General features: G+C 49.0%; 1 protein-coding gene across 4 annotated transcripts in view; it reads right to left on the bottom strand.

The window, feature by feature from the left end:
- LOC143986952 (BRISC and BRCA1-A complex member 2) overlaps positions 1–26,788 on the bottom strand; it is a 344,474-nt gene that overhangs the window by 275,148 nt on the left and 42,538 nt on the right. The gene's annotated exons all lie outside the window — the stretch shown is intronic.

Below are 26,788 nucleotides of genomic sequence, written 5' to 3' on the forward strand. Positions count from 1 at the left end.
TACTCAATACATCCCTGCACCATACTCAACACATCCCTACACCATACTCAACACGTCCCTACTCAACACGTCCCTACACCACACGTCCCTACACCACACGTCCCTACACCACACGTCCCTACACCACACTCAACACATCCCAACTCAATATATCCCTACACCATACTCAACACATCCCTACTCAACACGTCCCTACACCATACTCAACACATCCCTACTCAATACATCCCTACACCATACTCAACAAGTCCCTACTCAATACATCCCTACACCATACTCAACACATCCCTACTCAATACATCCCAACACCATACTCAACAAGTCCCTACACCATACTCAACACATCCCTACACCATACTCAACACATCCCTACTCAATACATCCCTACACCATACTCAACACGTCCCTACACCATACTCAACACATCCCTACTCAATACATCCCTGCACCATACTCAACACATCCCTACACCATACTCAACATGTCCCTACTCAACACGTCCCTACACCACACGTCCCTACACCACACGTCCCTACACCACACTCAACACATCCCAACTCAATATATCCCTACACCATACTCAACACATCCCTACTCAACACGTCCCTACACCATACTCAACACATCCCTACTCAATACATCCCTGCACCATACTGAACACATCCCTACACCATACTCAACACATCCCTACACCATACTCAACACATCCCTACACCATACTCAACACGTCCCAACACCATACTCAACACGTCCCTACACCACACGTCCCTACACCACACGTCCCTACACCACACGTCCCTACACCACACTCAACACATCCCTACTCAATACATCCCTACACCATACTCAACACATCCCTACACCATACTCAACACATCCCTACTCAATACATCCCTACACCATACTCAACACATCCCTACTCAACACATCCCTACACCATACTCAACACATCCCTACTCAACACATCCCTACACCATACTCAACACATCCCTACTCAATACATCCCTGCACCATACTCAACACATCCCTACACCATACTCAACACGTCCCTACTCAACACGTCCCTACACCACACGTCCCTACACCACACGTCCCTACACCACACGTCCCTACACCACACGTCCCTACACCACACGTCCCTACACCACACGTCCCTACACCACACGTCCCTACACCACACGTCCCTACACCACACTCAACACATCCCAACTCAATATATCCCTACATACTCGGCGCATCACTACACCATACTCAACGCGTCCCTACACCATACATCCCTACACCACACTCCACACATCCCAACTCAATATATCCCTACATACTCGGCACGTCCCTACACCATACATGCCTACACCATACTCCACACATCCCTACACCACACTCCACACATCCCTACACCACACTCAACACATCCCAACTCAATATATCCCTACATACTCTGCGCATCCCTACACCATACTCAACGCGTCCCTACACCACACATGCCTATACCATATTCCACACATCCCTACACCACACATGCCTACACCATACTCCACACATCCCTACACCACACATTCCTACACCATACTCCACACATCCCTACACCACACATGCCTACACCATACTCCACACATGCCTACACAACACATCCCTACACCATACTCAACACATCCCAACTCAATACATCCCTAGATACTCTGCGCATCCCTACACCATACTCAACACGTCCCTACTCAACACGTCCCTACACCACACATGCCTACACCACACATGCCTACACCATACTCCCCTACACCATACTCCCCTACACCATACTCCCCTACACCATACTCCCCTACACCACACATCCCTACACAATGATGGGAACTCTCCTCTAAGACAGCAGACACGGTCACTGTGATCATCGGTTGATTTTTTGTGTGTTCTGGATTTGTAGATCTTTGAATATTTCACATACAATACATATTGAGATTCTGAGAGTGCGGCACATATAAGGATCATAATATAAACTTAACGAGACATTTGTGATCCTGTAGAGAATATCTACAATTGATATACTGTGCCTAAGAATTACCCTGAAAAGGTTTACTTCCAGTAAAGTTCCCCTTCCCCAGAGCAAACCCCCCCTCCCCCATGTTGAGGGCATGTGGCCTCGCTCATCCCCGCCTTTCCTGGCCTGCCAGGCTGCATGCTCGGATAAGGGTCTTACCACGAATTGAGAAAAAAAAAAATGCTGTTTTTTTTTTCTTTTTCTCAAATTTTATTGCCAGTAATTCTACTCTTTACATTCAGCTGTCAGTGGGGAAAACCGCTGACAGCTGAGGACTCATCGTTTTTTTTGTTGAGAATGTGGCGGCCGGCTTCCTGGCCCGCTCCTCAACAACCAGTCATTGTTAAAGATGCCGGTGGCCGTCCTCTCCTAAAATCTGCATCTGAACTGTATGTGGAAATCGCAGCCGAACCGCCGAGTCATTCAACAGATGCTTTGGAAATTTGCTGCGAAGACGGACCTGAAATTCACACCACACATGTGTGAACCCCGCCAACCGAAAATCTACAGAACACCAAAACGTGTATTTTGGCTACTACACCCCTAATAAACCACTACTACACCCCTAATAAACCACTACTACATCCCTAGTACACCACTACTATAGTACACCACTACTACACCCCTAATAAACCACTACTACATCCCTAGTACACCACTACTATAGTACATCACTACTACACCCATACTACACCCCTAATAAACCACTACTACATCCCTAGTACACCACTACTATAGTACATCACTACTACACCCATACTACACCCCTAATAAACCACTACTACATCCCTAGTACACCACTACTATAGTACATCACTACTACACCCATACTACACCCCTAATAAACCACTTCTACATCCCTAGAACACCACTACTACACCCATAGTACACCACTACTACATCCATAGTACACCACTACTACACCCCTAGAATACTAATGCTACACCCCTAATACACCATAACTATAGCGATCTCCACTAGCTTCCCGGGTCCCATGCTAAGTGGCTGCCCTGCTGTAATTTGAGCACAGAATACAGCAGGGCATTTTGTGAATGAATGTGATGTCATGACCTCCACCTCATCCAATCAGAGACAACTTGACATCCATTCACAAAATGCGTCTAGGACTAAGCCTAAGCACCAAGGACGTCACGGACTAAGCCTAAGCACCAAGGACATCACAGACTAAGCCTAAGCACCAAGGACGTCACGGACCAAGCCTAAGCACCAATGACGTCACGGACCAAGCCTAAGCACCAAGGACGTCACGGACCAAGCCTAAGCACCAAGGACGTCACGGACCAAGCCTAAGCACCAAGGACGTCACGGACCAAGCCTAAGCACCAAGGACGTCACGGACCAAGCCTAAGCACCAAGGACGTCACGGACCAAGCCTAAGCACCAAGGACGTCACGGACCAAGCCTAAGCACCAAGGACGTCACGGACCAAGCCTAAGCACCAAGGACGTCACGGACCAAGCCTAAGCACCAAGGACGTCACGGACCAAGCCTAAGCACCAAGGACGTCACGGACCAAGCCTAAGCACCAAGGACGTCACGGACCAAGCCTAAGCACCAAGGACGTCACGGACCAAGCCTAAGCACCAATGACGTCACGGACTAAGCCTAAGCACCAAGGACGTCACGGACCAAGCCTAAGCACTCCAGCCATTGTGTTGGAACAAAGGACGACTTCCGAAGGTTCAGCACCCCAACCGAACCTTTCCAGTGCCAACTGCTGGATATTTGATATCAGCTTCTAAGCGGATTGCTCCCCAAGAAGCAGGTCCTCCAGGTACGGCACAATGGGGGTAACCCCCGGGTCCTCACATTCATTCACAAAATGCCCCGCTGTATTCTGATCACAGCCACTCAGCATGGGACCCGCAAGCAAGGGGGGACAACTTTAGTAGCGATGTAGTAGCAGTGTAGTAAAGGTGTAGTAACAATGGTTTCCAGCTTCCAGGGACATCAGCCAGGTCTGGTATATACATAGTTGGTCCAAACTGTAACTATATAAAACGAAACCATGCCTGGAATGTTTCCTTGAAGGTGGAGGGATGACGATGATGATACGGTGATGGGATCTTGGCTCGGCATATCGTCGTAGAAGGAAAAACATATCAGATTGTCTGAATATGGAAAAACGAGATGAAAACCAGATCCAGTTGTAGGTAAAGTTGGGCAAATTGATGGGTGGAGATGTAGATGTGGGGGATTGGGTGACTCATGGGCTGTGTGTGGGGGGTCCCGGTTATCTTTCAGATCTGTGGATGGTGAGATTAAGATGTGGGGGATTGGGCGACTCATGGGCTGTGTGTGGGGGGTTCCGGTCATCTCTCAGATCTGTGGATGGTGAGATGTAGATGTGGGGGATTGGGGCGACTCATGGGCTGTGTGTGGGGGGTTCCGGTCATCTCTCAGATCTGTGGATGGTGAGATGTAGATGTGGGGGATTGGGGCGACTCATGGGCTGTGTGTGGGGTGTTCCGGTTATCTCTCAGATATGTGGATGGTGAGATGTGGGGGATTGGGCGACTCATGGGCTGTGTGTGGGGTGTTCCGGTTATCTCTCAGATATGTGGATGGTGAGATGTGGGGGATTGGGCGACTCATGGGCTGTGTGTGGGGGATTGGGGCGACTCATGGGCTGTGTGTGGGGGGTTCCGGCGACTCATGGGCTGTGTGTGGGGGGTTCCGTTTATCTCTCAGATCTGTGGATGGTGAGATGAAGATGTGGGGGATTGGGGCGACTCATGGGCTGTGTGTGGGGTGTTCCGGTCATCTCTCAGATCTGTGGATGGTGAGATGTAGATGTGGGGGATTGGGGCGACTCATGGGCTGTGTGTGGGGTGTTCCGGTCATCTCTCAGATCTTTGGATGGTGAGATGTAGATGTGGGGGATTGGGCGACTCATGGGCTGTGTGTGGGGGGGTTCCGGTCATCTCTCAGATCTTTGGATGGTGAGATGAAGATGTGGGGGATGGGGCGACTCATGGGCTGTGTGTGGGGGATGGGGCGACTCATGGGCTGTGTGTGGGGGGTTCCGGTCATCTCTCAGATCTGTGGATGGTGAGATGTAGATGAGGCTTCTATACATGAAGGTGTAGAAGGCTGCAGAGGTGGCAGGATATAGGTGGACACGGTTACCCGCTCGCTCGCTCTCTCTCGCTCTTCAAACACTTCAGAAAGCAGAAGTGAAATTATTTCTATTAAAGAAGACGAGAACCGCAGTGCAGGGCGCTCACTAAGAAAGGGAACCTGTGCGTTATCTTCCACGGGTGAGTCTGACCACCGGTGGATACGATCTCTGGGGAAGTGTAGACTTGTGGGCATCATAGACCATGATCTGCACGGCCCAAAATAACCCACCTGAAGAGCCTGGGGATGGAGGACTCACGCCATGTGCCCAGCACAGATCTCTTTATAGATGTCATACAGCTGAACCCAACAACCACGCTTGAGACTTTAGTTGCTAATCAGCACCACCTGGATATGTGCTGGCTAGCGTTTGCTCAGTCTATGGAGCTGTGAATGAGAATTAAGTGAACTCTTATCGGTGAGAGAGCAGGGAGCCCGAGAGAGAGGAACCTATGGTGTTATGATAAGACGATTTTCCGGAGGGACACTAGTGGGACTACTTCTGCAGCCGTAGTGAAGTGCCTGTTAACCCTTTGGGTTCTGGTGAGTGAATTACCATAAGGGGTGTCACCGGCCGTCAGACCCTTCGCACACTGGTGTTCTCTTCTTCGGAGATGGATCTGCTTATCTGAACTTTTTTCCAAAGTGTGATAGCTCAATTGAATATTGAGTCATATATGTTTGGAGATATTATGGACACTTGCTAGTGACTTTTTTTAGACACTGAGTTATTATCCTCCATGTATTTATTATATTTTATCCTCTATATATTTATTATATTTTATTTTTTGATTATTTCCCCTTTTTTGTTTTAGCGCTGTCAATATAGTATATGCGGGGTAATTAGGGTACGGATACGGTATACTATATATTTTTGTGATTTTGTCCTTCTGTATGATAGCAGCTTGTTAGGGTGAGTTTTGACTTACTGCATAGGGCGCTGGGATCATTGGCTGTCACTTTCAATATTTTGTGTGCACATTCCAGTGATACTAGTACTTGCAACAACCACGCTTGCTTTGCCTCAGCGCGGGGGTGCCCAAATTTTTAAAGCACGCCGGCTACTAAAGTGACTCGGTAACCGGTTGTGGGCCACCATGAGCGGGTGGATGACAAGTCCAATGCAGAGCCCACTCTTCTCCATGGACCCTCTGATCTGATCCCCCCAGATGGAAGGAGACATATCCCTTCTGTTTTTTTTTATTTTAAAAACGGATATTTGGACCCAAATCAGACCGATCATGTGAAAGGGGCTTAAGGCTGCTTTCACACTGATGTGCTGCGGCTCACCCACGGGTGCGGTGCGGTGCGGTGCACCTGTGGCTTTCCTGCAGGTTAGCTGCACTTTGCCAAAGAATTCTATTATATCCTGCAGGTGTGGAGAACTTTCAGAAAGCTCACCAAACCCGCAGGTAAAAACAGAAGTCTATGGGTCAGTACAGGTAACCCGCAGGTAAGAACAGAAGTCTATGGGTCATTGCAAGTAAGAACAAAAGTCTATGGGTCAGTGCAGGTAATAACAGAAGTCTATGGGTCATTGCAGGTAAGAACAAAAGTCTATGGCTCAGTGCAGGTAATAACAGAAGTCTATGGGTCATTGCAGGTAATAACAGAAGTCTATGGGTCATTGCAGGTAACAACAGAAGTCTATGGCTCAGTGCAGGTAATAACAGAAGTCTATGGCTCAGTGCAGGTAAGAACAGAAGTCTATGGCTCAGTGCAGGTAATAACAGAAGTCTATGGCTCAGTGCAGGTAATAACAGAAGTCTATGGGTCATTGCAGGTAATAACAGAAGTCTATGGGTCAGTGCAGGTAATAACAGAAGTCTATGGCTCAGTGCAGGTAATAACAGAAGTCTATGGCTCAGTGCAGGTAATAACAGAAGTCCATGGCTCTGCATAGTTAACAGCAGAAGTCTATGGGTTTGTACAGGTAACCCTCAGGTAAGAACAGAAGACTATGGCTCAGTACAGGTAAGAACAGAAGTCTATGGGTCAGTGCAGGTAATAACAGAAGTCTATGGGTCAGTGCAGGTAATAACAGAAGTCTATGGGTCAGTTCCAGTAAGAACAGAAGTCTATGGGTCAGTTCCAGTAAGAACAGAAGTCTATGGCTCCGAACAGGTAAGAGCAGAAGTCTATGGGTCAGTACAGGTAACCCTCAGGTAAGAACAGAAGTCTATGGGTCAGTACAGGTGTGATGCGCTGCACCTGCGGATCAGTTTTAAAAGCAGCCCAGAGTAACCAGTGCAGAACTAGAAGAGATATGCCCATTGCTATGTGATTTAAAAAAAAAAAGGCGAACATTAGAGTGGCTTTTGCACTGGGCAGGGGAAGAAGGCAGGGATGCCCGCTGTCTCCCCTGCTCTTTGCAACTGCAATAGAACCATTGTTAGCCCTGATAAGGGACGGCACGCAAATTTGTGGGGTCCAATATGAGGTCCTCCATGAAAAAACGATGTTGTATGCGGAGGCCATGTTACTCTTTCTGGGAGACGCCGGTCACTCCCTGCCGGAGGGAATGTCCATAATAGAGCAACTTGGCCACTATTCGGGCCTGACCATAAATCGGTCTAAGTCAGCCATAATGATGCTGGATGAAGACCGGGAGGTGACACTTCCCGATTCATGTCCCATACCCGTGGTAACCAGCTTCAAGTACCCGGGGGTGCAAGTTACACCCAAACTTGGAGACTACTGCTCCCTATTGTCCCGATTTCAGGATAAGATAAACACATGGAACAACCTTAACCACTTCAGCCCTGGGACCATTTTGCAGCTAAAGGACCAGGCCCCTTTTTGCAATTCGGCACTGTGTCGCTTTAACTGATAATTGCGCGGTCGTGCGACGTGGCTCCCAAACAAAATTGTCCTTTTTTTTCCCACAAATAGAGCTTTCTTTTGGTGGTATTTGATCACCTCTGCGTTTTTTATTTTTTGTGCTATAAACAAAAATAGAGCGACAATTTTGAAAAAAAATTTAACATTTTTTACGTTTTGTTATAATAAATGTCCCCAAAAAGTATATAAAAAAAACATTTTTTTTCCCTCAGTTTAGGCCGATATGTATTCTTCTACATATTTTTGGTAAAAAAAAAAAAAAAATAAGCATTTATTGATTGGTTTGCGCAAAGGTTATAGCGTCTACAAAATAGGGGAATAGTTTTATGGCATTTTTATTAATCTTTTTTTTTTTATTATTACTATTAATGGCGGCGATCAGCGATTTTTATTGTGACTGTGACATTGTAGCAGACACAACGGACAATTTTGACACATTTTTGGGACCATTGGCATTAATACAGCGATCAGTGCAATTAAAAATGCATTGATTACTGTAAAAATGTCACTGGCAGTGAAGGGGTTAACACTAGGGGGCAGTGAAGGGGTTAAGTGTGACCTAATGTGTGTTTCTTACTGTAGGGGGGCGTGGCTTGGTGTGTGACATCACTGATCGTCGTTCCCTATGACAGGGAACAGACGATCGGTGACAGGCTCAGTAGGAAGCACAGGGACACAGACCTCTCCCTGTTCTTCAGCTCTGTGACCCGATCGTGGGACACCGGCGGCGAACGCGTCCGCAGGTGCCGTGGGCACGGTCATGGAGCTCAGGACCGGGTCGCGAGCGCGCCCCCGCCGGCGGCACGCGTGCGTGACCCACAGCTGGGCTCTTAAAGGGCAACGTACCTGTATGTGCCTGTGCCCAGCCGTGCCATTCTGCCAACGTATTTTGGTGGGAGGCGGTCCTTAAGTGGTTAAAATGTAACTGGCAGGAAAAGCGAACTTAATCAAAATGATTCTAATGCCCCAGTTGTTATACTTCCTACACAATTCACCGGTAGTAATACACTTTAAAATCTTTAGAGTGGTAAATACCCTTTTTCGGGGACTGTTGTGGAACAATAAGCCCCCTAGAATCAGGCTGGAGCAGCCGAAACATTGTAAGGACGGCGGAGGGTTGGCGATACCCAACCCTTGGCTGTACTATATAGCGGCCCTACTACAACATTTGCTGGGCTCTATGTCTCAGGATCCAATGGGCTCGGCCGCACAGTTGATGCTGTTTGTATCCGGGGCGGAGACCATCCCGGAGGCACAAATGTTCAAGAGGTCCAATAAACAGACCCCAATGCTTTCATTGGTACAAAAAAATCTGGAATAAGGGCAGACAGCTCCAGGGGGTACAGGGATTCACGGAATATAGCCCAACATGGGGCAATCATACATATGTAGAGCTGGTTAAACTACAGCGGGGGGGGGGGGGGGGCAGGTGGCGCGCTCACGGTGTGGTGTGTCCCACGTATTTAGTGATGGTGAACTGCTGCCTTTTGCAGGCCTGCAAGCCAAATTCAACCTACCCGCCACTATGGCTTACTCACACCTACAGCTGCGGCACGCTGTTGCTGCGCCGGGAGATGCGGGGGAATGGGCACTGTTGCCCACCCCAGTATACCACGTGCTGCGATCCAACAATGCAACTAAGGGGGCAATCATATCCCAATGCTACCAAATGCTATTAGCAAGACACCTAAGGGTATATCCCTGTAAAGCTCTGTCCATGCGGGAGAGGGAACTCAGGCAAATCTCGGGGGAACAGTAGGAAGAAGCCTTACAATCCATATCCACATGCTCCCTGAATGCGGCGCAAAAAGTCTCCCAACTGCACACAATGCTGAAAGCACACTACACCCCGACTAAATTACATAGGGTGGGCAGATCAATAGACCCCCCCGGGGTAGAGTTTTTTTTTTTCCATTTTGGATGAGGATTTCAGCATCATACTATCTGGGGGTGGCACTCCTTTTCATTCTATTCACGCGTACTCCTGAAGAAGAATGGTTGAAACGCGCCAAGTTCGCATGTGGAGTCTCTTCAATCTTTTTTTCATCCAACATGAACTAAAATAGACATATTTTATGCTGTTGTAATACATTTCATGATTTTATACCAGTGTTGTTTTTCTCTATGTCTACACACAATCCATGGCTAACCACCCCCCCCCCTTTTTTTTTGTGTGCACTATAAACCTTATGGGGATGTAGACATATAATCACACTTTGTTCTTCTGGTAATAAATTATGTTAAGTCTCTTTAATGCAATATGTATGAAAAACTTACATTTCCCCCTCTTTAAAGCTATATTCCAGGCTGCCCTATACACGCCCCTCCCCCGACTTCTCCTTTTAAATGCTCTCCTGGATTGAAATGGCTTTCCCTGATTTCACCGCACACTGTGAGCTTCGCACAAGGTGCCTGTACTGGGACAGGTTCGTCTAGCTCCCAGGGCAAGGATGCGGAACGGTGGCCCCTCCCTCACTGTTAATACACATCATTGAATAGGTTTACTGCCCGGTGTCCATTCTCTGTCCCCTTGCTGTGCTGTGCCCGGGTCAGCTGCCCCCTCGGCCCTGCAATGTGCACTAGAAGCTGTAGCAAGTCAAATAGAACCCACCTCATTTCCTAGCAAGAGACAGACAGAAGCGGTACCTTCACCTGAGTGAGTGAAATATTTCTATAGCGCACAACGCGAACTGAATCGCCTCAAGGCGCTGTGAAGAGCTTACCGTATATACTCGAGTATAAGCCGAGATTTTCAGCCCCTTTTTTTAGGCTGAAAGTGCCCCCCTCGGCTTATACTTGAGTCACCACCGTCTGCCTACCGGATCAGCGTGTCGTGCAGACAGACGGCGGCCATTCCACAATTCAAAAGCCGCGCCTCCCTGTCTGTGATAGGCGGAACACTCAATTTCCCAGCAGTCAGTGGTCCGCCTATCACGGACATCCGCTCATCCTCGTACTACGGACGAGGATGAGAGGATGTCCGTGATAGGCGGAACACTGACTGCTGGGAAATTGAGTGTTCCGCCTGTCACAGACGGAGGCGCGGCTTTTGAATAGTGGAATGGCCGCCGTCTGTCACAGACGAGGAGAAGAGGTTCGGCGATCCTGGCATGGCCGCCGTATGTTTTTACATGCAGATCGCTGCAGAAGGACAAAGAGGCACAGGACACAGGTAGGCTGGACACAGGGATGGACACAGGGATGGACAGGCATGTCTCACCCTCGGCTTTTACACGAGTCAATAAGTTTTCCCATTTTTTTTGTGGTAAATTAGGGGCCTCGGCTTATATTCGGATCGACCTATACTCGAGTATATACGGTAGTTGTTCATCTTCTAGAAGAGGAAGGTCTTGAGTTTTTTCCTAAAGGCCAGGTGATTTTCTTCCAGGCGGATGTTGATTGGTAGAGCATTCCATAGCAGAGGCCCTTGGACAGCGAATCTCCGATCCCCCTTTGATTTATACCGGGCTTTGGGCACGAGGAGGAGGTTTTTGTTGGCTGATGGAAGACTGCGGTTTGGTGTGTAATGATTTATTTTCTCCATTAGGTATTGCGGAGCTTCTCTATGCACGCATTTGTGGGTGAGGCAAAGGGTCTTGAACCTGATCCGATTTTTTACGGTTAGCCAATGTAAGCTCCTCAGTGAAGGAGAAATGGATTCCCAGGGTTTTTTTCCTGTTATCAGCCTTGCCGCCGTGTTTTGGATCAGTTGTAATCGCGCAAGTTGATGTTGTGGTAATCCTATGTAAAGCGAGTTTGCGTAGTCCAGTCGTGAATTGATGATTGTTCCAACTACCACTGCTTTGTCATTCTTTGGGATAAAAGGGAGGAGTCTGCGAAGCATGCGCAGCAGATGGTGAGATCCACTGACTACAGATCCTATTTGTGCATCCATTGACATTTGTCAAAGATGACCCCGAGACTCTTGGCCTTGGTCTTTGGGGAGATAGTCTGCCCAAAGATGGTGGGTGGTGTCCAGGAGGTCTTGGTTCGGGGATTATGGTTTGCGTGAAGGATAAGAAGCTCTGTTGAGTTTGAGGGAGTTGGTGGTCCAGTCTTCTATTAAATTGAGACAATTTTCTAGTTGGTGATGGTCTCTTTGTCCGGTGATACGGAGGTAAAGTTGTGTCGTCAGCGTACGAGTAGAAGCAGAGGTCTGAAAATCTGATGATTTAGAGCAGAGGTCGGATGTATGTTGAAGAGGACTGGCGATAGGGGCGATCCTTGAGAGACTCCGCAAGCGATTGCCCGGGATTCAGAGGCGAATTCGCCTAGTTTTACTGACTGTGAACAATTTCCTAGGAAGGACGTGAACCATTGAAGATCTGAGCCTTTGACTCCTGGAACTTCTGTGAGACGGGTGAGTAGAGTATTGTGGTCTACTGTATTAAACGCTGCACTGAGGTCCAACAGGACCAGGAGACACGACTCTCCATCATCTGCTGCTTTGAGGGAGTCGTCCCACATCTTGAGGAGAGCTGCTTCTGTTCCATGCCCCGGGCGGAAGCCTGATTGCAGCGGGTCCAGGAGTTTGTGTGTATCCAGGTGGAGTTGTAACTGTTGTACTACAGCTTTCTCCATGATCTTGGATATGGTGTTGAGGCTTGTTATTGGCCTACGGTTGATTGGGTCCTGAAGGTCGAGGTTAGGTTTCTTTAACAGGGGTTTGACAATGCCTTTTTTGTGTGTTAAAGACTACGCCTAATCGCTCCAGACGTTGTGTCAGAACGAAAGCAGACTTCTGAAAGTTCAGCACCCAGCTAAACTTCTCCAGGACTTGTACCATCTGCTGGATATTTGCTATCAGCTATTAAGCGGATAGCTCCTTAAGAAGCAGGTCTTCCAGGTACCACATAATGGGGATACACCAGGCCCTCAACAACCCCAGAATCAAAGCCAACACCTTGGTAAACACTCTGGGGTATGTGGAGAGGACAAATAGAAAGGCCAATAAACTGGTAGAGGTGATCCTCCACTTGGAATGGCAGGAACCTTTGGTGAGGCCAGAAAATAGCGATGTGTAGGTTGGCATCCTTGATAGCCACGGATTCCAGGAAATCCACCAGTGGAGCAAAGGGGCCAGTGACTGGGGTGGAATCCATCCTGAATTTTTGTACCTTCAGGAAGAGCCTTGAGAATCAGAAGAGGCTAGATGTCTCAGGCTTGGGAACCGTAAACAGATTGGAATCAAAGCCTATGGACGTCCCCTCACCATCACACAAGTGTGGGTGCCTCTTCACTCCGAAGACTTGCCTCCAGATCCAGAAGACTTGGGGGTCCAGCTCTTCTTCTTACGGAAATGGGACGCAGGCTTTTGCTTAGAGTCCGAGGCTTACAGATTACAAAAGGAACTCTTCCTGGTTTTCCTCTCATGGTTACTTTCTGGATGAAGGCATCCAAGGATGGTCCAAAAAATAGTTCATCCTCAAAAGGGCAACTTCTTAGCCCTTGTACACACGGTTGGAGATTCCGACAACCAAATCCAGTAATTCCAGAAGAGGTCCGGAAGTGATGTTGCATACACACGGTCGGACTACGTTGTCGGAAAATCCGATTGTACATAACGTGATGACGTTATTTCATTACGACGGGACTAAGTTCAGACTAGTAGCCAATAGCTTTGGTCTAGGAATTTGATCTGAGCATGCGTGGCACTTTGTCCGTCGGAGTAGGCTACACATGATCGGAGTATGTCCAATCGGAGCATTTTGTTGGAAAATTTTACTGGCAAGTTGGAAAACTTGGTCCGTCGGATACTCCGACGGAAACAGTCCGATGGAGACCACACACAGTCAGAATATCCGACAAAACGGTCCGATCGGACACATTCCGTTGGAATTTCCGACTGTGTGTACAAGGGCTTAAAGAGAAGTTCAGCTGACCAATACTTGAGCCAGACGATCCTTCTCACATGAACAGACATGGTGCCCACCTGGCACCAAAACCGTCCTATGGAGTCTTCCAAGGCATCCACCAGGAAATTCAAGGCTCTTCTAACATTTCCGGCACCCGCTGTGGTTTCCGACATTCTCCTGTTCCATTGGGAAGCCTGGGACTGCGGGAAACGGCTTCCCTGGTGAGAGCAGGAGGAACCTTCCTGCGACTAACGACCCCGGAAGTGATGTTTGTTTTATGTCACTTCCGGGGTCACGGCTGTGATTCCTTAGATAGTGTAGCCAAGCATGCAGCTACTCCAGCAGGATCTGTGTTTGAATAGTTGCACTGGAGGGTTGGGGAGACACTGGAGGGGGGGGGGGGAACACGCCAAATGTTTCCATAAGAGGACCTGTCACCAGCCTCTGCAGAGGGCATGTTAGCCCACTTGTGATAGCAAGAAAGTAAAACATTTAAATAAATAAATGTAAAAAAAAGTATAAATTAAATAAAAATAATAAAAAAAAAAAAAAAAATGTAAAGCACCCGCATATAGGGTTACCAGCGATTTGCCAATAGAAAATAAAAAGGTGCTGATAATGGCCGCCGAAAACGCAGCGATTTTACCACATTTATGGTGCGTTTATTATAGGTCATGTGACTCAAAAACGCATCAAAAACGCAACACAGGTGCATTTTTGATGCATTCTTGCTGCGTTTTCGTTGTGAAGACATACATAGAATTTTCTCAAGCTTTTTTTTTTTTTTTTTTTTTTTTTTTTTAAAACAAAAGCGCTTCAAAAACTGCTGTGTGTAAAAGCAGCTTATTGGCCGAAAAGGTGCCAATAATGGCCAACAAATTCATATTAATTAAAATTCATGATATAAAAGAGGAACCGAAGTATCATTTGTAATAAAAAAAAACATCTTTGCTATTCTGAAGCTTCCCTCCAACCACTTTGCATATTTTATATATACTGCGATTCTGTACTCGCCAAATATGCTGCAGACATCTCCCTCCACCGAGTCTGGCTGCAGCCATTTTAACTGTGGGCAGCTGAAGCTGCTGCCTGTTCACTTCCTGGATTTACAAAGACACACACCGCCAGCTCTGCAGCTCTCATTAGCCCCCTTATGACTCATCCCCCATCCCTTCCTGGCAAACTCTCACAAGGTATTTACTGGTAGAAAACAAAAAAAAATGTTTTACTATCCAAAGTTAAAACAACAACAAGGGCAGAAGATTTAACCGGTTCCCGACTCGCGCACGCCGATGTACGTCGGCAGAATAGCACGGATAGGCAAATGGGCGTACAGGTACGTCCCTTTAAATTTGCCGCCGTGCCATCGCGCGTGCGCGCCGGCCGGGACCTCCGTGAGTCGGATTGCGGGTCCCGCGGACTCGATCGCCACGGGGATACCCGCAATCGTCTCACGGGGAAATGCTAATGTGAACAAGCATCTACTCGTTCTGCCTAGTGACAAGACACGGATGTCTGCTCCCTGTGATTGGGAGCTATGATCAGTGACGTGTCACATGTAGCCACGCCCCCCCACAGTTAGAAACACTGCTCAGGACACACTTAAAGCGGAGGTCCACCCTAAAATGGACCTCCGCTCATCGGAATCCCCCCCCCCTCCGATGCCACGATCGGCACCTTTCAGGGGGGAGGGGGGTGCAGTTACCTGGATAATCCAGGTAACTGCACCCACTTCCGGGCTAGCTCTCTGCGGAAAGGGGCGTACGTTACGCCCCTTTCCGCAAGCGCCCGCCCCCTTCAGCAAGTGCCCCGCTGCCTGCTGGGAAACACACAGCTCCCAGAGGCAGCGGGGACCGTCCGGATTGCGCCGATTTCCTGATTCCCATACCCAAGATGGCAGCAGGACCCGTCAGACGAGCGAGCGATCGGCTTCGGGTGCCGACATCGCGGGCGCGCTGGACAGGTAAGTGTCACTATTTAAAAGTCAGCAGCTGCAGTATTTGTAGCTGCTGGCTTTTAAAAAAAAAAAAAAAAACGCGGAGTCCCGGCGGACTCCCGCTTTAACCCTTACCCTGCCCCCTAGTGGTTAACCCCTTCACTGCCAGTGTCATTTACACAGGAATCGGTGCATTTGTATAGCACTGACTGCTACATAAACGACAATGGTCCCAAACGTGTGTCAAAAATGTCTGATGTGTCCGAAATAATGTCGCAATCACAATAAAAAAAAAATAATAATAAAAATGCCATAAAACTATCCCCTTTTTTATAAACATTATAACTTTTGCGCAAACCAATCAATAAATGCTTATTGCAAATTTTTTATTTTTTTTTACCAAAAATATGTAGAAGAATACGTATCGGCCTAAACTGAGGAAAACTATTTTTTTATATATATATTTTTTGGGGATAAAAAGTAAAAAATATTGTGTTTTTTTTTTTTCAAAATTGTCGCTCTTTTTTTGTTTATACCGGAAAAAAATAAAAACCGCAGGGGCGATCAAATACCACCAAAAGAAAGTTCTATTTGCGGGGGAAAAAAAAAAAAGAAGGACGTGACAATTTTGTTTGGGAGCCACGTCGCACGACCGCGCAATTGTCAGTTAAAACAACGCAGTAACCGAATCGCAAAAAGTGCTCTGGTCAGGAAGGGGGGTAAAATCTTCCAGGGCTGAAGCGGTTATTAGATGGAAAGATGAAAAAAACTACTGAAGGGTTGCTTTAATTAAAAAGCCAAATTTATTACAATTATATATATATAAAAAAAAATAAAAAAATTTTGGTTTTGGTTTTGTCCAAGCGCATCCTGCATTTTCGGTTTCAGCGCCAGAATTTTCATTTCGGTGCACCGCTACATTTTAGCGTATTTTTAACATTTTTCTGAAAATATACATTTGATAAATAACGTCACAAATATCACACAACATCAAACACATTGCAACTATCATCATTTTATTCTCCAGGGTTTCCGTCTTCAGAAAATACAACTTTTTTTTGGGGGGGGGGGGGGGGGGGTTACAGCAATTTCTAGCAAGAAATGCAGATTTTATTGTGTGGAGGAGATGAGTACAATCAGCCCCCCGGTAGGCGAGTGGTTAATCGGCACATCGGACCACAGCGGGAAAACTTTCTCCCAGTGACAACATTGGCGCGATGTTTCCTCTCAGGGAATAAGAAAGTCTTTTTGTTGGGAGGCAGCGAGTGGGAAGGAGATCCGATTCGCTCAGCTCATGTGATCTCGGCTCCGTAGGAGGACTGATAAAAGGCTGCCATGTAATTGTAGGAAGGCGATGCCACTTCCCATTCACACAGATAAGACTCCTATTTCCTGCAGCCTGTGACACTCCGACGTCACGGCGACAACACGCATTCATCCCGGATAATCTGTCTATTTGTAGTGCTGATGTGTGGAAGTGTGAGGACAATTACACAACAGGCGAGTCACGGCTCTGATGTCACCGGATCATGAGTCACAGATCCTGGAGGATCAGCGCCAGTCACACCGACATCGCTCCGTACACGGGGATGTGCCGTGTGCTGGATCTATGGAGGAGCAACCCTAGGGCTACAGAACACCTCCCCCTCTCCTTTTCTCCATAAACTAGAGAAGAAGAGGTGCTCTGTAGTCCACAGGGAAGCCTGGAAACAATGTAGCTGATAAACATCAGCACAGACAGTTATCCATTTACTTGATTTCTGGCAGGATCAACAGGTATTATTTTTCACTTAGTGAACAGATAAAATGTTTCCAATGGGATATTTAACAGAGCAAAACAGGGGAATGTTATGGGGGCTCCCAGCCTTCATCATAATAATGATTCCTAATCGAGTTGTGTTCTTCCTCTCCCAGCTTTAGCCCCCCTCCCCCCACCTTTTCCTGCAATGTGCAGCCCCCCGCAGTGCCTATGGCTCCTTTTCCCTTTCAGCCCCTCCCAGAACTCTTAGGCAGCACCCCGATATTCCCCCACACACACTGTAAACCATAACCCCCTCCTGCATGTGGCTGCAGCCCCCCTTTCCTCAGCACCCGCAACTCCCCTTTCCTCAGCACCTAACAACCCGCAGCCCCCCTTCCCTGAGCTCCTAACAACCTGCAACTCCCCTTCCCTCAGCACCCACACCACCTGCAGCCCCCATTCCCTCAGCACCTACAGCCCCCCTTTTTAGTACCCAGAGTAAATGTAGACCCCCTTCCCTCAGCACCCTTCCCTCAGCACTCACAACACCTGCAGCCCCCCTTCCCTCAGCACCCACACCACCTGCAGACCCCATTCCCTCAGCACCCACACCACCTGCAGACCCCATTCCCTCAGCACCTACAGCCCCCCTTTTCAGTACCCAGAGTAAATGTAGACCCCCTTCCCTCAGCACCTACAGCACCCTTCCCTCAGCACTCAACACATGCAGCCCCCCTTCCCTCAGCACCCACAGTAACTGTAGCCCCCCCTTCCCTCAGCACCTAAACCACCTGCAGTACCCTTTCACTCAGCACCTACAGCCCGCCTTTCAGCACCCACAACACCTGCAGCCCCTTTCCCTCAGCACCTACACCACCCGCCACTCCCCTTCCCTCAGCACCTACAGCCCCCTTTTCAGCACCCAGAGTAACTGTAGCCCCCCCCTTCCCTCAGCACCTACAACCCCCTTTCAGGGCCCACAGTAACTGTAGCCCCCCTTCCCTCAGCACCTACAGCCCCCCTTTCACCACCCACACCACCTGCAGCCACCCCCCCTCCCTCAGCACCTGGAGCCCCACTTCCCTCAGCACCTGGAGCCCCCCTTCCCTCAGCAACTGCAGCCCCATTGCTTCATCACCTAAAGCCCCCCCCCCCTCCCTCAATGTAACTCCCCTTCCCTCAGCACCTTCAGCACCCTCCCCCCAGCACCCACAACACCTATAGTCCCCTTTCCCTCATCACCCACAGCCCCCCTTCCCTCATCAGCTACAGCCCCCCTTCCCTCAGCACCCACAGCCCCCCTTCCCTCATCACCCACAACACCTGCAGTCCCCATTCCCTCAGCACCTACAGCCCCCCTTTTCAGCACCCAGAGTAAATGTAGCCCCCCCTTCCCTCAGCACCTACAGCCCCCTTTCCCTCAGCACCTTCAGGCCCCCCATTCAGCACCCACAGCATTTGCAGCCCCCCCCCTCCCTCAGCACCCACACCACTTGCAGCCCCCCCTCTCCCTCAGCACCTGCAACCCCCTTCTCTCAGCACCTGTAGCCCCACTTCCCTCAGCACCTGCAGCTCCCATTCTCTCAGCACCTGCAGCTCCCATTGCTTCATCACCTAAAGCCCCCCCCCCCCTGCCTCAATGTAACTACCCTTCTCTCAGCACCTACAGCACCCTCCCCCCAGCACCCACAACACCTACAGTCCCCCTTCCCTCAGCACCTACAGCCCCCCTTCTCTCAGACCTGCAGCCCCCCCCTTCCCTCAGCACCTGAAGGCCCCGTCCCTCATCACCTACAGCCCCCCTTCCCTCAGCACCCACAACACCTGCATCCCCCATTCCCTCAGCACCTACAGTCCCCCTTTTCAGCACCCAGTGTAAATGTAGCCCCCCCCCCTTCCCTCAGCACCTACAGTACCCCTTTCAGGGCCCACAGTAACTGTAGCCCCCCCTTCCCTCAGCACCTACAGCACCCCTTTCAGGGCCCACAGTAACTGTAGCCCCCCTTCCCTCAGCACTAACACCTGCAGCCCCCCTTCCCTCAGCACCTTCAGGCCCCCCATTCAGCACCCACAGCACCTGAAGCCCCCTTTCCCTCAGCACCTACAGCCCCCCTTTCAGCACCCACACTACCTTCAGCCCCCCCTCCCTCAGCACCTGCAACCCCCTTCTCTCAGCACCTGTAGCCCCACTTCCTTTAGCACTTACAACCCCCTTCTCTCAGCACCTGTAGCCCCACTTCCCTCATCACCTACAGCCCCCCTTCCCTCAGCACCCACAACACCTGCATCCCCCATTCCCTCAGCACCTACAGCCCCCCTTTTCAGCACCCAGTGTAAATGTAGCCCCCCCCCTTCCCTCAGCACCTACAGTACCCCTTTCAGGGCCCACAGTAACTGTAGCCCCCCTTCCCTCAGCACTAACACCTGCAGCCCCCCTTCCCTCAGCACCTTCAGGCCCCCCATTCAGCACCCACAGCACCTGAAGCCCCCTTTCCCTCAGCACCTACAGCCCCCCTTACAGCACCCACACTACCTTCAGCCCCCCCTCCCTCAGCACCTGCAACCCCCTTCTCTCAGCACCTGTAGCCCCACTTCCCTCAGCACCTACAACCCGCTTCCCTCAGCACCTGCAACCCCCTTCTCTCAGCACCTGTAGCCCCACTTCCCTCAGCACCTGCAGCTCCCCTTCCCTCGGCAACTGCAGCCCCATTGCTTCATCACCTAAAGCCCCCCCCCCCCCTCCTTAATGTAACTCCCCTTCCCTCAGCACCCACAACACCTACAGTCCCCTTTCTCTCAGCACCTACAGCCCCCCTTCCCTCATCAGCTACAGCCCCCCTTCCCTCATCAGCTACAGCCCCCCTTCCCTCATCACCTACAGCCCCCCTTCCCTCATCACCTACAGCCCCCCTTCCCTCATCACCTACAGCCCCCCTTCCCTCATCACCTACAGCCCCCCTTCCCTCATCACCTACAGCCCCCCTTCCCTCATCAGCTACAGCCCCCCTTCCCTCATCAGCTACAGCCCCCCTTCCCTCAGCACCCACAACACCTGCAGCCCCCATTCCCTCAGCACTTGCAGCCCCCCTTTCAGTGCCCACAGTAACTGGAGTCCACCTTCCCTCAGCACCAATAACGCCTGCAGCCCCCCTTTCCTCAGCACCTAGAGACCCCCTTTCAGCATTCACAGCACTTTCAGCCCTCTTTCCCTCAGCACCTACAACACCTGCAGACCCCTTTTCCTCAGCACCCACAACACCCCCCCCCCCCCCACTTCTATTCAGCATGTCTGGTGCCCCCTTTATTCACCAACCCCCATGCTTGTACCCCTCTTCTCTCTACACCCATTGTACCACCCGTCACACCTGAACCTCTTCTCCTTACACCAACCAATTCATACACACTTATTGGGATTTGTTTTACCAACGACATGTAGCAGGATTCATTTTGCCCTAAATTTATGAAGAAATTCGATTTTATTGGATGTTTTATAACAGAAAAGTAGAAAATAACTTTTTTTTTCCCGCCAAATTTTCATTTATATATCACAAAAAAATAAAAAATAAACCCCCAGTGGTGATCAAATACCACCAAAAGACAGTCCTACGTGTGAGAAAAAAAATGATATAAATTTCCTTTGGGTACAATGTTACACGACTGCGCAGCTGTCATTTAAAGTAGTGCAGTGCTGAATAGCAATAAATGGCCTAGTCATTGGGGGGGGGGGGGGGGTAAAACCTTGTGCAGGAGAAGTGGTCAAAGGAAATGTCACTTCTCTCCGTAGTGGTCAGTAGCCGGGATTACACGTGTGTCCGACTGTCTGCCTCTTTTTTTTTTTTCTCTCTCTTTTATTGGTTGAACTAGATGGATTTACTACTAACTGCACTGCCTTGCAAAAGTATTCACCCCCCTGGCATTTCTGGTGTTTTGTTGCCTCACAACCTGGAATAACACGGAATGTTTGAGGATTTGCGTCATTTAATGTACAGAACACGCCCACAACTTGGAAGATTTTTTTTTTTTTTTATTGTGAAGCAAACAACAAAAAATAGGAGAAAATAACAGAAAAAAGTCAATGTGCAAAACTATTCACCCCCCTAAAGTCAGTACTTTGTAGAGCCGCCCTTTGCGGCTATCACAGCTCCGAGTCTCTTTGGATAAGTCTCTATGAGTCTTCCCACATCTCACCACTGGGACTTCTGCCCCATTCCTCCTCCTTGCAAAACTGCTCCAGATCCTTCACGTGGGATGGTTTGTACTTGTGAACAGCAATCTTTAAGTCTGACCACAGATTTTCTATTGGATTGAGGTCTGGGCTTTGACTAGGCCATTCCAACACATTTACATGTTTCCCCTTAAACCACTCAATTGTCGCTCTAGCCGTGTGTTTGGGGTCATTGTCCTGCTGGAAGGTGAACCTCCGTCCTCACCTCAAATCACACACAGAGGACTACAGGTTTTCCTCTAGAATATCCCTGTATTTATCACCATCCATCTTTCCCTCAACTCTGACCAGTTTCCTGACTGCTGAAAAACATCCCCACAGAATGATGCTGCCACCGCCATGTTTCACAGTAGGGATGGTGTTCTTTGGGTGATGTGATGTGTTGGGTATGATCCAGACATAGCGTTTTCTTTGATCGCCAAAGAGTTCAATTTTAGTCTCATCAGAGCAGATCACCTTCCTCCGTACATCAGACCAGATCACCTTCCTCCATACATCAGACCAGATCACCTTCCTTCATACATCAGACCAGATCACCTTCCTCCGTACATCAGACCAGATCACCTTCCTCCGTACATCAGACCAGATCACCTTCCTCCATACATCAGAGCAGATCACCTTCCTCCGTACATCAGACCAGATCACCTTCCTCCATACATCAGACCAGATCACCTTCCTCCATACATCAGACCAGATCACCTTCCTCCGTACACCAGACCAGATCACCTTCCTTCATACATCAGACCAGATCACCTTCCTCCGTACATCAGACCAGATCACCTTCCTCCATACATCAGACCAGATCACCTTCCTTCATACATCAGACCAGATCACCTTCCTCCGTACATCAGACCAGATCACCTTCCTCCATACATCAGAGCAGATCACCTTCCTCCATACATCAGAGCAGATCACCTTCCATCATACATCAGAGCAGATCACCTTCCTCCGTACATCAGAGCAGATCACCTTCCATCATACATCAGAGCAGATCACCTTCCTCCATACATCAGACCAGATCACCTTCCTCCATACATCAGAGCAGATCACCTTCCTCCATACATCAGAGAAGATCACCTTCCTCCATACATCAGAGCAGATCACCTTCCTCCATACATCAGACCAGATCACCTTCCTCCATACATCAGACCAGATCACCTTCCTCCATACATCAGACCAGAGCACCTTCCTCCATACATCAGACCAGATCACCTTCCTCCATACATCAGAGCAGATCACCTTCCTCCATACATCAGAGCAGATCACCTTCCATCATACATCAGAGCAGATCACCTTCCTCCGTACATCAGAGCAGATCACCTTCCATCATACATCAGAGCAGATCACCTTCCTCCATACATCAGATCAGATCACCTTCCTGCATACATCAGACCAGATCACCTTCCTCCATACATCAGAGCAGATCACCTTCCTCCATACATCAGACCAGAGCACCTTCCTCCATACATCAGACCAGATCACCTTCCTCCATACATCAGACCAGATCACCTTCCTCCATACATCAGACCAGATCACCTTCCTCCGTACATCAGACCAGATCACCTTCCTCCATACATCAGAGCAGATCACCTTCCTCCATACATCATACCAGATCACCTTCCTCCATACATCAGACCAGATCACCTTCCTTCATACATCAGACCAGATCACCTTCCTCCGTACATCAGACCAGATCACCTTCCTCCATACATCAGAGCAGATCACCTTCCTCCATACATCAGAGCAGATCACCTTCCATCATACATCAGAGCAGATCACCTTCCTCCGTACATCAGAGCAGATCACCTTCCATCATACATCAGAGCAGATCACCTTCCTCCATACATCAGACCAGATCACCTTCCTCCATACATCAGAGCAGATCACCTTCCTCCATACATCAGAGAAGATCACCTTCCTCCGTACATCAGAGCAGATCACCTTCCTCCATACATCAGACCAGATCACCTTCCTCCATACATCAGACCAGATCACCTTCCATCATACATCAGACCAGAGCACCTTCCTCCATACATCAGACCAGATCACCTTCCTCCATACATCAGAGCAGATCACCTTCCTCCATACATCAGAGCAGATCACCTTCCATCATACATCAGAGCAGATCACCTTCCTCCGTACATCAGAGCAGATCACCTTCCATCATACATCAGAGCAGATCACCTTCCTCCATACATCAGATCAGATCACCTTCCTGCATACATCAGACCAGATCACCTTCCTCCATACATCAGAGCAGATCACCTTCCTCCATACATCAGACCAGAGCACCTTCCTCCATACATCAGACCAGATCACCTTCCTCCATACATCAGACCAGATCACCTTCCTCCATACATCAGACCAGATCACCTTCCTCCGTACATCAGACCAGATCACCTTCCTCCATACATCAGAGCAGATCACCTTCCTCCATACATCATACCAGATCACCTTCCTCCATACATCAGACCAGAGCACCTTCCTCCATACATCAGACCAGAGCACCTTCCTCCATACATCAGACCAGATCACCTTCCTCCATACATCAGACCAGATCACCTTCCTCCATACATCAGACCAGATCACCTTCCTCCATACATCAGACCAGATCACCTTCCTCCATACATCAGACCAGATCACCTTCCTCCATACATCAGACCAGATCACCTTCCTCCATACATCAGACCAGATCACCTTCCTCCATACATCAGAGCAGATCACCTTCCTCCATACATCATACCAGATCACCTTCCTCCATACATCAGACCAGAGCACCTTCCTCCATACATCAGACCAGAGCACCTTCCTCCATACATCAGACCAGATCACCTTCCTCCATACATCAGACCAGATCACCTTCCTCCATACATCAGACCAGATCACCTTCCTCCATACATCAGAGCAGATCACCTTCCTCCATACATCAGACCAGATCACCTTCCTCCATACATCAGACCAGATCACCTTCCTCCGTACATCAGAGCAGATCACCTTCCTCCATACATCAGACCAGATCACCTTCCTCCATACATCAGACCAGAGCACCTTCCTCCGTACATCAGACCAGATCACCTTCCTCCATACATCAGAGCAGATCACCTTCCTCCACACATCAGAGCAGATCACCTTCCATCATACATCAGAGCAGATCACCTTCCATCATACAAAAGAGCAGATCACCTTCCTCCATACATCAGACCAGATCACCTTCCATCATACATCAGACCAGAGCACCTTCCTCCATACATCAGACCAGATCACCTTCCTCCATACATCAGAGCAGATCACCTTCCTCCATACATCAGACCAGAGCACCTTCCTCCATACATCAGAGCAGATCACCTTCCTCCATACCTCAGAGCAGATCACCTTCCTCCATACATCAGACCAGATCACCTTCCTCCATACATCAGACCAGATCACCTTCCTCCGTACATCAGAGCAGATCACCTTCCTCCATACATCAGACCAGATCACCTTCCTCCGTACATCAGATCAGATCACCTTCCTCCGTACATCAGATCAGATCACCTTCCTCCATACATCAGAGCAGATCACCTTCCTCCATACATCAGAGCAGATCACCTTCCTCCGTACATCAGATCAGATCACCTTCCTCCATACATCAGAGCAGATCACCTTCCTCCGTACATCAGAGCAGATCACCTTCCTCCATACATCAGAGCAGATCACCTTCCTCCGTACATCAGACCAGATCACCTTCCTCCATACATCAGAGCAGATCACCTTCCTCCATACATCAGATCAGATCACCTTCCTCCATACATCAGACCAGATCACCTTCCTGCATACATCAGACCAGATCACCTTCCTCCATACATCAGAGCAGATCACCTTCCTCCGTACATCAGACCAGATCACCTTCCTCCATACATCAGAGCAGATCACCTTCCATCATACATCAGACCAGAGCACCTTCCTCCATACATCAGACCAGATCACCTTCCTCCATACATCAGACCAGATCACCTTCCTCCATACATCAGAGCAGATCACCTTCCTCCATACATCAGAGCAGATCACCTTCCTCCATACATCAGACCAGATCACCTTCCTCCATACATCAGACCAGATCACCTTCCTCCATACATCAGACCACATCACCTTCCTCCATACATCAGACCACATCACCTTCCTCCATACATCAGACCAGATCACCTTCCTCCATACATCATACCAGATCACCTTCCTCCATACATCAGACCAGATCACCTTCCTCCGTACATCAGAGCAGATCACCTTCCTCCATACATCAGACCAGAGCACCTTCCTCCATACATCAGAGCAGATCACCTTCCTCCATACATCAGAGCACATCACCTTCCTCCGTACATCAGAGCAGATCACCTTCCTCCATACATCAGAGCAGATCACCTTCCATCATACATCAGAGCAGATCACCTTCCTCCGTACATCAGACCAGATCACCTTCCTCCATACATCAGAGCAGATCACCTTCCTCCATACATCAGACCAGATCACCTTCCTCCATACATCAGACCAGATCACCTTCCTCCATACATCAGACCAGATCACCTTCCTCCATACATCAGACCAGATCACCTTCCTCCGTACATCAGAGCAGATCACCTTCCTCCATACATCAGAGCAGATCACATTCCATCATACATCAGAGCAGATCACCTTCCTCCGTACATCAGACCAGAGCACCTTCCTCCATACATCAGACCAGATCACCTTCCTCCGTACATCAGAGCAGATCACCTTCCTCCATACATCAGAGCAGATCACCTTCCATCATACATCAGACCAGAGCACCTTCCTCCATACATCAGAGCAGATCACCTTCCTCCATACATCAGAGCAGATCACCTTCCTCCATACATCAGACCAGATCACCTTCCTCCATACATCAGACCAGAGCACCTTCCTCCATACATCAGACCACATCACCTTCCTCCATACATCAGACCACATCACCTTCCTCCATACATCAGACCAGATCACCTTCCATCATACATCAGAGCAGATC

Source organism: Lithobates pipiens, unplaced genomic scaffold, assembly GCF_037356315.1.
Source record: "Lithobates pipiens isolate NorthernLeopardFrog02 unplaced genomic scaffold, aLitPip1_a1.2 Scaffold_18, whole genome shotgun sequence".
Classification (NCBI taxonomy): Eukaryota; Metazoa; Chordata; class Amphibia; order Anura; family Ranidae; genus Lithobates; species Lithobates pipiens.